This window comes from Monomorium pharaonis, chromosome 1 (genome assembly GCF_013373865.1).
Source record: "Monomorium pharaonis isolate MP-MQ-018 chromosome 1, ASM1337386v2, whole genome shotgun sequence".
Taxonomy (NCBI): domain Eukaryota; kingdom Metazoa; phylum Arthropoda; class Insecta; order Hymenoptera; family Formicidae; genus Monomorium; species Monomorium pharaonis.
Window position 1 is genome coordinate 26,567,062 of NC_050467.1, and position 12,150 is coordinate 26,579,211.

Sequence of the window (12,150 nt, forward strand, 5' to 3'; positions counted from 1 at the left end):
CTGTTCGATTAAAAAGGGTGGATTAACGCGCGATCGGTTATTCAAATCTATTTTCCGAATCACGTGCCCGAACTGGTACAGCTGGATCGACGCACTCTCTCTTCCGAAACGAGTGTAAGCAGAGAGATTGAGTTTTGCGGAATCGCTCCTCGTTTACCGCGCAAAATCTCCATCAAATTCCATCAAGTTCGGCGATCGAGCGCAACGACTCGATGGGCAACGTTATACGAAGCGCGCCGAAGACGAGGGGCCTCGTTCGTTCGCTCGCTCAGTCTATTTGTCACCGATTGATTTGATTCGCGGATGGTTGCGCCAGTGCTACTGGCTACCGCTCGATTTGCCAGAGATTAGGTCCGGTGGCATTCCCAAAATCCAGACGGCCGTAGAGCTATCCGGGCAATGCGACCCATCGAATCCAATCGAGCGTCGCTGCATTTCTCGCGGCAGTAAAATCGAGCGCGTCGTCGACAGTGCGGCTGGCCACGCCAACCTGGAGTACGCGAACGAATGTTTTACGCGTATCACCAGAGCGTGATGACGCGAAAGTGTGGAACAATGCCGCGGAATCTTTTAGCAAAGTCTTTTTCTATCCTCCTCCTCGTCGTTCCATCTCCGTGTCTGTATTTATCTGTTTTTCCGTTTATCCATCTTGTTTATTATTTTTGCCTCGAGTTCTCTCCTTACTTTTCTCCCCCCCCCCCTCCCCTCTTGATACGTTCACTTTATAATATTCTGTATAGATTATCGTTTATTCTTTCGTGACAAAGATAATTGTATATATTTTTTTAACCACTATTCTGTAACTCAAAGATTTAGGAATATTTTATCTCTGGCTTCGAGAGGAAAGACGAGCGCCCGTCATCAAGATGTGATGCAATATCCTTTTGTTTCGCAACCTGTCTCATTTAGTTTCTCTTTTCACCCTTCCTAACTTTCATCCGCCAGACTCACTTCGTCCGTTTCTGTTGTACTTCTCTTTTGTCATTCTTTTCTTTAATATACCCCATCGTTTTGTCTTTTCCTTTGTTTCGTCTCTTTCCTCGTACCAGCGCTGTATATTGTCTCTCTTACGGTTTCACAATCTCCGGTAAGGTAGTTTCTCTCGTAAAAACATAGGAATGTTACGGTACGCCAATCTATCAAGTCTCTTCTTCATTTGTCGGAAACGTTTCATTATATTTCGCTTCTAAGCCGCGCCGTAAAGGAAATGACAATTTTCTATCTATATTTGGACATTTTATGATTATCGTTTCAGTCAAAAGTAATGTATAAGTATGACACAGAAGAGAGACGAAAGGCCTAGGAAAGGATGGGGTTGATAAAATTATCTTGCTTTTTACAGGTGGCTAAAATAACGGCTACGTGCGGCGTCGTGCGTTAAATTAACCGCATCAAGTTAATGTCATCAAGATCGCGTTCGGGAACCTTACCCAAAGCGGAATTAAATTTGAGGGAGATGAAACGAGCCGCGAAGGATGTGAACTGGAAATGCCAGTGCATGCTGCTTTTTGCGCGCTGCGAGATGGCGAACACTCGCAAGTCAGATTAATCATGAGATTGCGTAAAAAATGTAAATACGGTGAGTATACAGAGAAACTGTCATAATATTTTAAACTTTTCTTGTATATATTAAATGAATACTCGGACTATATATTCCGTATATTCTCATAGTCATACAATGTACAAATAATTTACAATAGTTATATAATTTAATTCTTTGGCAAATATAAGAAAAATATGAAAGTTGTAAGGAAATACAGAATAAATAATTTTATAATAAATTGTTAAATTAAACTATAGAACGTCGTTTTATCTCAATTTTAGAAATCAAACGGCAATTTCAGAAATTGTTACTAAACAAAGATAATATCGTTACAAATTCAATACTAAATAAAAAATAAGAATAAGGACGTTATAAATAATGCATTACTTTTCAGTTCTGGTATAGAATTGTCCGTGTATTTATTGCATCAAATATCTGCAAGACGAAGAGCAGAGCGATTAGCGTAATCGAGGAATAGAGTGTCCCATTTACAATGGCTTTCATGGCCGCGAGACAGCCTCGAGTGTTGAGGCTCTCGCTAGGTGGGATCGTCCTCAGGATTTGGCAGTTGAAGGGGATCACGATAGCAAGACCCCTTTATGTCGATTCGACAACAGCTCCAGGGCTACCACTGGCGTCACACGATCGTCCTGCTCGGCATACCTGCATTAAATTCCGCGTAAGATGCGCCCGCATACCGACAGTCCGATGCACGTGCCGTAATATGAATACCGCCGTACTTTGACCATGAATTATGATTTTTCCATACTCCACTATGCATGAGCGTACGTCGTCTTCATCCTATACATCGATAAGGTATTTTATGGTACGTAAGGTATTTAATGTTACGCGAAGCGATATTTTGTGTCAAAAATATGGGTCTCTCAGGATATTTTGTGGTTGGAAATACCTACGTTACTTTGGGATTTCTGATCTTTGAATTGATGAAGAAAATCGAATTATTCATCAGTTAGAAAAGTCCTTGTCATTCCTGTCTGAGTTGATAAGATTTAATTCGCAATTCACAATTCGTTTTTTTTCTTTTTACTATTCCTTTTTATCGAAAAGACTCATAACTAGAAAATGAAATTTCCCCGGTTCTTGGGAGGGAGAGCTTGTTCTTTCGGCATGAGCAACGCAAATTCCGCGGGCGCGAATACCTTTCTACACCGGTCTCTTCCTCTCTTGGGGAGGCGTGCAGTGAAGCGAGCGACCACCAATCGGCATTCCGCAAGTTGGCGCACTTGCTAATTCGAACTTGTCCGCGGACATTGGCGAAGTGCGGAATGAGCTAGCAGTCATGTCGTATGTCCGTGTCCCGTGTTCTCCATCCTGACGCTTCCTCGGCGAAAGTTCTGGGAAACTTTCTCGCCCGAAAACACTTCGTCACACCGTCACATAGGGGCAGCCATGCTCGTGGCATGACATATGTAACGGTAAGCAAAGGTTCCACTCATCTGCGGTCCGTCGCGTTTATTGACCATGCCGTCTAATTCTCTGTTAAATGCTCTAGAAAATCACAGATATTGCAAGATATCGATTTAACTATCATTGTGTGTGTGTGTGTGTGTGCGCGCGCGTGTGTGTGTGTGTGTGTGTGTGTGTGTGTGTGTGTGTGTGTGTGTGTGTGTGTGTGTGTGTGTGTGTGTGGAAGAGACCGGGAGAGATGGGGAGAGACGGATAGAGACCGGGAGAGACGGGGAGAGACCGGGAGAGACGAGTAGAGATAGGGTGAGACGGGGAGAGACCGGGAGAGACGCAGAGGAACGGGGAGAGACCGAGAAAGATGGGGAGAGACCGGGAGAGACGAGGAGAGACGAGTAGAGACGGGGAGAGACCGGGAGAGACGAGGAGAAACCGGGAGAGACGGGGAGAGACCGGGAGAGACGGGGAGAGACCGGGAGAGACGGGGAGAGACGGGAGAGGCAAAGAATGTTTCTATTATGTTTAAATTAAGGTAATAAGAAAAATAAAGATGGCTTTTATTTTATTGAAAAAAAGAAACTTATTTAAAACAGTCTTTTGAATGGATTTCTAAATCCATGGCAGCTTTTAGAAAAAAAAGTTAGAAGTACGTGAAAGAATGAATATTAGATTTATTAAAGATAGATAAATGCTTATTCAAAAATAAAATAAAAAGAGCAACAGTAAAGCAAGGCTTTTGAAAGTTAAACAACGAAAGCAAAGAAAATTTGAAAAAAACGTAGCATAAGAATAGAGAGCCACAGCAACGCGTGGCAGGGCATAGCTAGTTTAGAATAAAGAAATAATTATGTTACGAGTAATAAATATTAATATTATTAAAGTCTTCTTTTCCTCCTTAAAAAGGCAAATTAATTTGTTTTTTAGAGAGAGAGAAGTGACATCAATAAAAGAAATAAAATAGATGTCAACGCCACGCTTTGGTTTTAGAGAATCGATTTGGTTTGTAAACTCTAAATTATTCATTCATAAAAGAACAATATTTTATCGTAGACATTTCAATGGTCAGCTTGCGGTTAAATCTACAGGTCCGGTAGTCCGGTGTATCAGGAAATTCATGCGCCATCGACGCGTTATTGGCGCTATGAGCGAATTTTCAGGTCTCCCGATGCCGGGGTATTGGTATTGGAACACCGAAACGAGTTAATCCTTAAGCCGATAGAGTACGCGAATCACGTCGCAATCCCGTATGGGGGAGGGGCTCTTTATGTATGTCGCGTCGGTGAAACCTGGTATTAGTTTTATTAATAACACGCATTATAGCTATTTCCATTACCGATTACACGCGCTTTAACTTTGAGCCTGTCCCCAAGCCGCTTTACATACGCTCTCCTATATTACCCAATTTAACTAACAGAAAGCTCATTAGATCCTCGCGTTTAGAGATCTATGAGAAATATAAATTAAAACAAAAATGACCGATTCTTCTCTTTTTATAAGTACACATTTTTTATTATTAGTGATAATATTAGTTCAGACGGTTCGAAGAGTTGATAATTTGAAAAAAAATATTTATTGCAATTTTATTAATGCTGGAATATGTTTAATTAATGAAGAAAACTTAAAAGCTATCTTTCTAACAACTATGTTTTTTCTAAGTTTTTTAAATTATGTACTGTGAAATATCTCTGAATAGATGAAAAGAAATTAAAAGAAAAGAAGGTATTATGGCTCTTATAGATATAATGGTCATAATATCTTCGTCATTAGGAATTTTAATAATTATTTATGGAACCATTTGCTTAATAGTCTACTATTATGCTAATACGCAGTAATCAACATTTGTTATAAGATATTTTGTTTTTTGAACATTTTAAACCAATTTTAAGGTATACCTTATATGTAATTATATAAGGTATATATTAAGGTATATATTAACATACGCAAAGTTATTGTACAATATGTAAATGAGCAACTGTAATATCATCTTCTTTAATATTAAAAATTGCAGAGAAATTTTATCGTAACAATGTAACTGCTATACCATTTTTTTACGTCTAAAAAGCAACGCAAGTAACTTTGTGGGTAAAAAATTTCAATTAGCCGGTAACAGATTATGTGTATACACACATTCTTAAACATTTAATTACATATCTTTCTCATTCGTTTTAAACTTGAATATATTGCCATAAATTATGTATATTTAAATATTATTTTGTTAACGGTTTATTTGGTTGTACATTTCGAATATATACACGCAAAGTATGGGATTTTTATTAATGCAGCCTCTTTACACGTTCCGATCGAATCAATTTTACATAATTCGCGTTCACCAAATAATAATAATGGTTTTATTAAATAAATATTTAATAAAGACATTTTGTTCTGCATTATGATTTGTACATTTGATCTTTTTCTCTTTAATAAACTTTTGTAATTCTTTAGTCATTATGCAATACATTTTTAAAATATAATAACTATGTGCATCGATGATAAAACTTAAAGTTACACTCAATAGGCTTAATACGATTTCTTTTCTAAAACTTTTATATAAAAGTTATTCGATAAGTTTACTGTAGTTCCACCGCTAATTTATAATTAGATTTTTTTATCTTTAACATTTTAGAGATTTTCGATATTGCAGTTCGTATCAGAAAAGATTATGTGTACGTATATACATTTGCGTATATATTCTGCAATATTTTCTCTTTATTTTAAATAAATATATAATTTCATAATAAAATATTTTTTTTAATAAAACCAATTTTTTATCTGTTTTTGTGCATCTGTTTTTGTGAGGGAGATCCACATTACTATCCTTCTTTTTCTTCTATTCCTTATGTAGTGTCGTCACATTTTTAAAGTAATAATAACTGTTAAAGTAATAAAATTTGATTACTTTGAATATAGAACCGATTAAAAAAACATATTAACGAATTGTAATCGTTATTGTTTTTAATTAAAAATTAATTGGTTATTAACATACACAAAGTTATTGTACAATATGTGAATGAGCAACCGTAATACTACCTCCTTTAATATTAAAAATTGCGAAGAAACTTTATCGTAACAATGTAACTGTTACCATTTTTTTTACGTCTAGGAAGCAACGCAAGTAACTTTGTAGGTAAAAAATTTCAATTAGCCGATAACAATGGCATGATCTACAAGTGATCGCACTTTAATGTCTGTGCTCGTTCTTGCGAAACCAGCGAAATGGAAAACACTTCACAGTGGGCGTTTACATGCCTTCACACCGTACGGAAGGTAAAAGAGCGAGTCCATGAACGCATAACTTACAAAAGAAGGCGGCTCGCGCGTCCTAGAAATTAGGGAGCGGAATAGCAGCGTAGGACTGGAACGAGGTTGGTTCGTGCTATCTATATTTTCCCCGTGCACATTTCGGAGGCTGATATTCCGCAAAGTATTCGCTACAACGCGAAGTAACGACGCGACGACAAATCGACTCGCGGCGATGTGTCTCCGCGTGAAGGTGAACGCGGCGTCAGAAACGGCATCTCGTCGAGAACAAACACTTCCCTGAGACGGTGGAAACTTCCCTCTGGAACGTTTCGCTACGCCATTGCAGCACTTTGCTCCCGAAAATGTCCGACATTTTAAACGCCGTGTCTCTTTCGAGTACACCGGCATTCGGAAAGAAATGTGATGCAGAATCTCGGAACGTCCTCCGTCTCCTTCGCCGACCGCGATGCTTCACCGCGAAGCCGGAAAATACCGCAGGATTTTAGGAGAGTTCCCAACTGCTCGATTACACATTTGCCATGAAGATCTTTCGGGTATAACACAAATACCTTATCCTGATATTTCTTAAAAGTCGAAAAATGTATGGAAGATTTAATAACTGAATCTTATACAACGATCGGACCTCATGTTAAATTTCTGTATGTCTCAAATTGAATTTTTAATTGTGTTATCTTGAAATTATCAGGAGAATATGGAATACAATTGTGACCTATCATTCAAGTATAAATATATATTAAATTCAATAAAAGATAAATTAAAATAAAATGATAAAATAATTAAAATAATACGAAACTAATTTGTTATTTAAATTCTATTTTCTTAGCAATTTATGAAGTAGTTCTTATTTTATGTAGAATATATTCTTTGTAAAAGTTTCAATTTTTTTAGTGACTCTTTCTTTATAGACGTAATTTATCTTCACAATTATTAATAAATTTATGCTTTTGTCATTAAGATATTTTTACATTAACAGATATTCATCAATTTTATATATTGGATAATAAATATTGGATATTTCTTCGCCGATACTACACCGATAAAGACTGAATCACTAGCGTCGAATTAATTGACTATTAATTGACCGTATTACGATTTTACGATGAAGAGCGCGGCAATTTAGACGACAAACGGTGCCAGATTATTAAGCGCCAATTATTCCAGGATAATTACTTGACAATTACTTGAGAGTCTAGAACTCGGCGAGAATCTAGAAGCCCGAGGTCGCACTGTAACGAATAGATCATGTCGTCGTCGTCGTCGTCGCACAAATCGATTCCGTTGCACTGCACGTACAGTTGGTCTCTATTGCACGCTTTCAGATTCCGTATCTCTTCACGCCTAATCATATTCCGTTTGACTCAAATCTTACGAGCTTGCAATATTTATTGCGGTTATTCGACTAACTATGCAACATTTCGCAAAGCAAAACAACGAGATGATTTTTTAAATATTAGGTAAACAGTACTTGATGTGCTACAAATGATCAAAAAAGCACACGATATAATTTTATAATTCAAGTTTTCTGGATACGACGAACTCTATGCTGCGACCGATACTTTCTGGAATTTCGTGACAATCCGATCATGCTGTAACTATATATTAATTAGATAGGTATCAAGGATTTTCATCAGTAATTTCCGCAACATTCTGGCGCATTGCGAGCGTCAGTCTGCTTGATTTGCATATTATTTCGCAGTAGCGTATCGTTATGCATCGTTTTCGCCACCTGGCTGCTTCGATATGATTATGTGTCAGATTAAAAATACCTATCGATGAAAAACTGAATTTCTTGCAGATTTCTATAATATTAATATTTATTATAGTTATTTATTACAAAATATTATAAAATATTTAATATATTGCTTTGTGTTTTAATCATAAAGCTAATATAACATAGGAAATATTTTAATTTTTTGTTTACATAATAAAATAAATCTCGAATTTTATTTTCTTTATGCATAAATTTTTTACAATATTTTTCTGTTCCCTTTGCATATCAATCCGGAGCAAAGTCAACGCAAACGATAGTCGGAAAACAATTTTTCCGAAAAAAATATAGAAATATAAAATGTTATATAGATGTAACAAATAGATACATGTCACAAATCATAATTTGTTATTAAATTGTAATGTATCTTAATAAATATGTGTATTATCGATTTTGAATTTACTTATATTTGCCGGTTTAGTTACTCTTTCCTATCTTAGTCTTTCTAAAGTGATCCGAAAAATTGAGGTACAGTTTCGGCGGTGCAGTAATGCACGGGTAGTTTTGGTGAAAAGTTTGCGCTTCAAGATTTCCTCCAGAAACTGTTTCGCAGTGTAAGGAGTTTTTGCAACTTCACAGATACGCGAGAAAAACGTTGGAACGTTTTGCGATTAAAACGTCCCGAGTTTTGAAACTTACTCCCGTCTAGCAATCGACAAATTTGAGACACGAGACGGTCGTTCGTCGAGACAATGGGATTTGTTATAAAACAGCGAATAGTTGTCGCGGAAAGACAGGTCGCTGACCACATGAAGAGTTTTAAGTTCATCCCTGATCTAAAGTATCACATTTACCGAGCTTCCGTTAAACTCTATAGTTACATGGACTTTTTATATCCGACATTGTTTTAATGTCTTCTCTAATATTAATAATAATCTTGTAGGATATAAAAGACAAAATTTTCTTTGTGGAATTCCTTTGTATATGTTTAAAAAATGTACCATAATACTATTTGTTATAGAGTACATTGATACAAATAATTAATAAGATTATTTTCGTTAACAAGATGTTACATTATTAAGATGTTTGCAATTATTTTTCAAAAATGCAATATCTTATTAATGCATTAGGTATTTGTGTTAACAATGTACGCTAGACTATAAGCAATGCATCAGCAAATCTATTTCCTGCATAGCATAGCGACAATAAGATATTACGTGACATGAATATATAAATCTTGATCAATAAAATATATTCGACTACGTTGACCATTACAATCAGTTATTTTATATAGTCAAAATTTAACAAAAACAATATTGTGTAAAGCAATATTAATTTCTTTATTCATAATTTGTTTGTAACTTCAATTTCAAAATGTTTCATTTAACGACTTTATGCTTAAATGTATCTCTTTTGAATATATGTATTTCAACATATCCAAAAAATCAAACATTATTTAAATCGGAGGAGAACACTTGATTGTGTTTCCTTATAAAAAGAAAATTATATAGTATCAATTATGTGCGTGTACATGTGTGCATATATGGGATTTATCTTTTAGTCATTGTTACAACATATTTATATTGATATTATTTATTTCCTTCAATTTTCTTCACTTTTATTATTAATTTATATCTCTCTTTCTTGTGTGTGTGTGTGTGTGTGTGTGTGTGTGTGTGTGTGTGTGTGTGTGTGTGTGTGTGTGTGTGTGTGTGTGTGTGTGTGTGTATGTGTGTGTGCGTGCGTGTGTAATGTAGTGTAATTCTTCCCATTTTACTGTCCACACTTTGTTCACACGAGATATCGGACGCATATCGAAGTGTCGATAGCTCGATAATCTCCTCTTCGCCTGTACTACCGTAAGTTACATTAACGAGCGTATGTATAATTAAAATAAATGAGTCTCTCTCGTTCTCCGGTCGTTCTCTGCTCGATACCATCCGGAAATTCTAAGAAATCGATTGGTCTTCGGTAATCTCTGCTTTCTGTATTCTCTGAGGTATATTTTCGAAACTTGTATAAATTGTCGGAAATATGGAAAGAAACACAGAGCAGCTAAATATTGCTTCCAATATATTCAAGTATTCACATTTTCATAATTATATTATAAAAAATATTTATCATGTATGTTTTTATTTTACAATATTAGCTACTTTCAATTTTTATCGGATAAAACACGATTATAAAGAAAAGATTACATGTTCTCTTTTATGACTTAATCAAATTTTAAAACAGTATTATAATAAAGTAAAATTTTAAAGCTTGTACTTTGACAGATATGAAATATTTATTAATTTATATCTTAACTTATATCTTAATTGTCTATCATTAAAACACGTGCTGTTTTATAGCAAATAAAGATATAAAAAACTTATCTCTTTTAATTATTAATACGCTTTGTACACTTTTTCTAGTTTCAGTTAAAATAACAATACACATAATTATTCTCTTTTCTTCTCTACTGCATTTCCTTGTGCTATTGGCTCATATACACGGTTAATTCTGTTTCTATATTTGATTGCATGGCGTGCAGTTAATTGCATTCATGCTTCCGTGCCATTGAATCCTTAACGAATGTTTCAATCGAGCCACGATACATCTCTGCGCTCAGTGTCCGTCGTAACGAACATAATGAATTTACCAAAAATGTGTCTGCAGCTTTAATTTCTGATTTGTCGTCAAGTTGAGTGGGTACTATCCACGTTAAAACATTTAAGCTGGAATTATCAAGCTCGAGCGAGGCTTGCGGCAATTAACGGTAAATTGCATTGAGTTCATCGCTCTCAGATTTCACGGTTAAATCCGTGAACAAATGTTTATTTTATGGAGATAAAGTATATTTATCTAGTGGTCTGTTGGAAAGAGGTGTTGTAATGTAAAGTAAATGTAAGTATGTGAATATAAATTACGATTTTATTATATTATTTTATTATAAGATTCAATCAGAAAATATTTTCAAATTTAACAGTCAGAAAGAAAGTGAAGAACAGCATCTTATGAGAATGGAATTTTTAAAGAATAAAAATATATAATTACTACTAAGTTGCAAAAAAATATTTTAATTAAATTAGACATTTGTGGGTTACTTAAAAATTATATTCTATAAACTTTAACTATAAATCAATTTTTTTTAGTACATAATTTTTGATGAAAATGTTGAAACTAATTATAATTTATCATAATTTTCATAATTTTCCATATTATATATTTTTATAAAATAATTAATTTAACACTTTATAAAAGCAAACGAAAGAGGGGGTTCTCTATTTAAATTAAAATTATATGAAATCTAATTTTATTATCTTCACTATTTTAACATTTTATTTGTAAAAGTGCGGAGACTAAATTTATATAATTGAGAAAAATATTGATCAAAAAATTCAGTTTTCAAAATAATTTTATCCTGTAATTTCCAGATATTTTGCTTAATAAGACAATAATGTTTACTATATTTAGATTAAATAAGCTTTAAAATATAAATTGTTGCAACAATTACAATAATGTTGCATACGGATTAATTATTTACAATGTTAGTCGCGTGAATTTTAGGGAGAAATAACATAAATTTTGAAAGATACTCCCAGCTTTTTCATCACCACCATTTATTAATTATTTATAGCCATATTTTATATAGATGCACTATTACATTGTTGCTTCCGAATAAAAGGACGTTAACTGAGAAGCCGGTTAGAAAAGGCGTTAACTGGGAAGCCGGTTGAAAAAAGCGTTAACTCGCGCGCTCAAATTTGTCGCTTCAATTTAAGTTGGCAGCACTGCCAATTCTGCATACAATCTCTTATTCAAAATAGCGTTTCGCATTTACGAGATTTTATCGTGAATTCTGCTTTGCAAAAATCTCGGATTAGATCGTGGCCAATACTTTTTAGTACTTTTTAGTACTTTTGAGAAAAGAACCATGAAAATCTTGTATGTCTCTGAATCCAATAACAATTAGCAGAAGAAGTGAATCTTTTTTAATGCGAGGGTTCGCATTTATTTGAATGCCTCTTATTGCGATTGAATGCGAAAAATGTTTAGAGTCAAGTGAATTCTTTTGAATGCAAAAGTTAATATTTGAAATAAATTGAATCCTCAAAAAACAGAATTCAGAAGAGATTCAATTGAATTCTGCTTTTTGCAAAATGTTAATATTTTTTAATTCTTTTCAATCTGACGTTTTATGCAGGGAAAATAATTTTGGTGTTTAATTTAA

At 34.5% G+C, this 12,150-nt stretch overlaps 1 pseudogene; it reads right to left on the reverse strand.

The window, feature by feature from the left end:
* Nucleotides 1-80: 80 nt before the first annotated feature.
* On the reverse strand, nt 81-2,845 carry LOC105839544 (annotated as a pseudogene).
* Nucleotides 2,846-12,150: the final 9,305 nt, after the last annotated feature.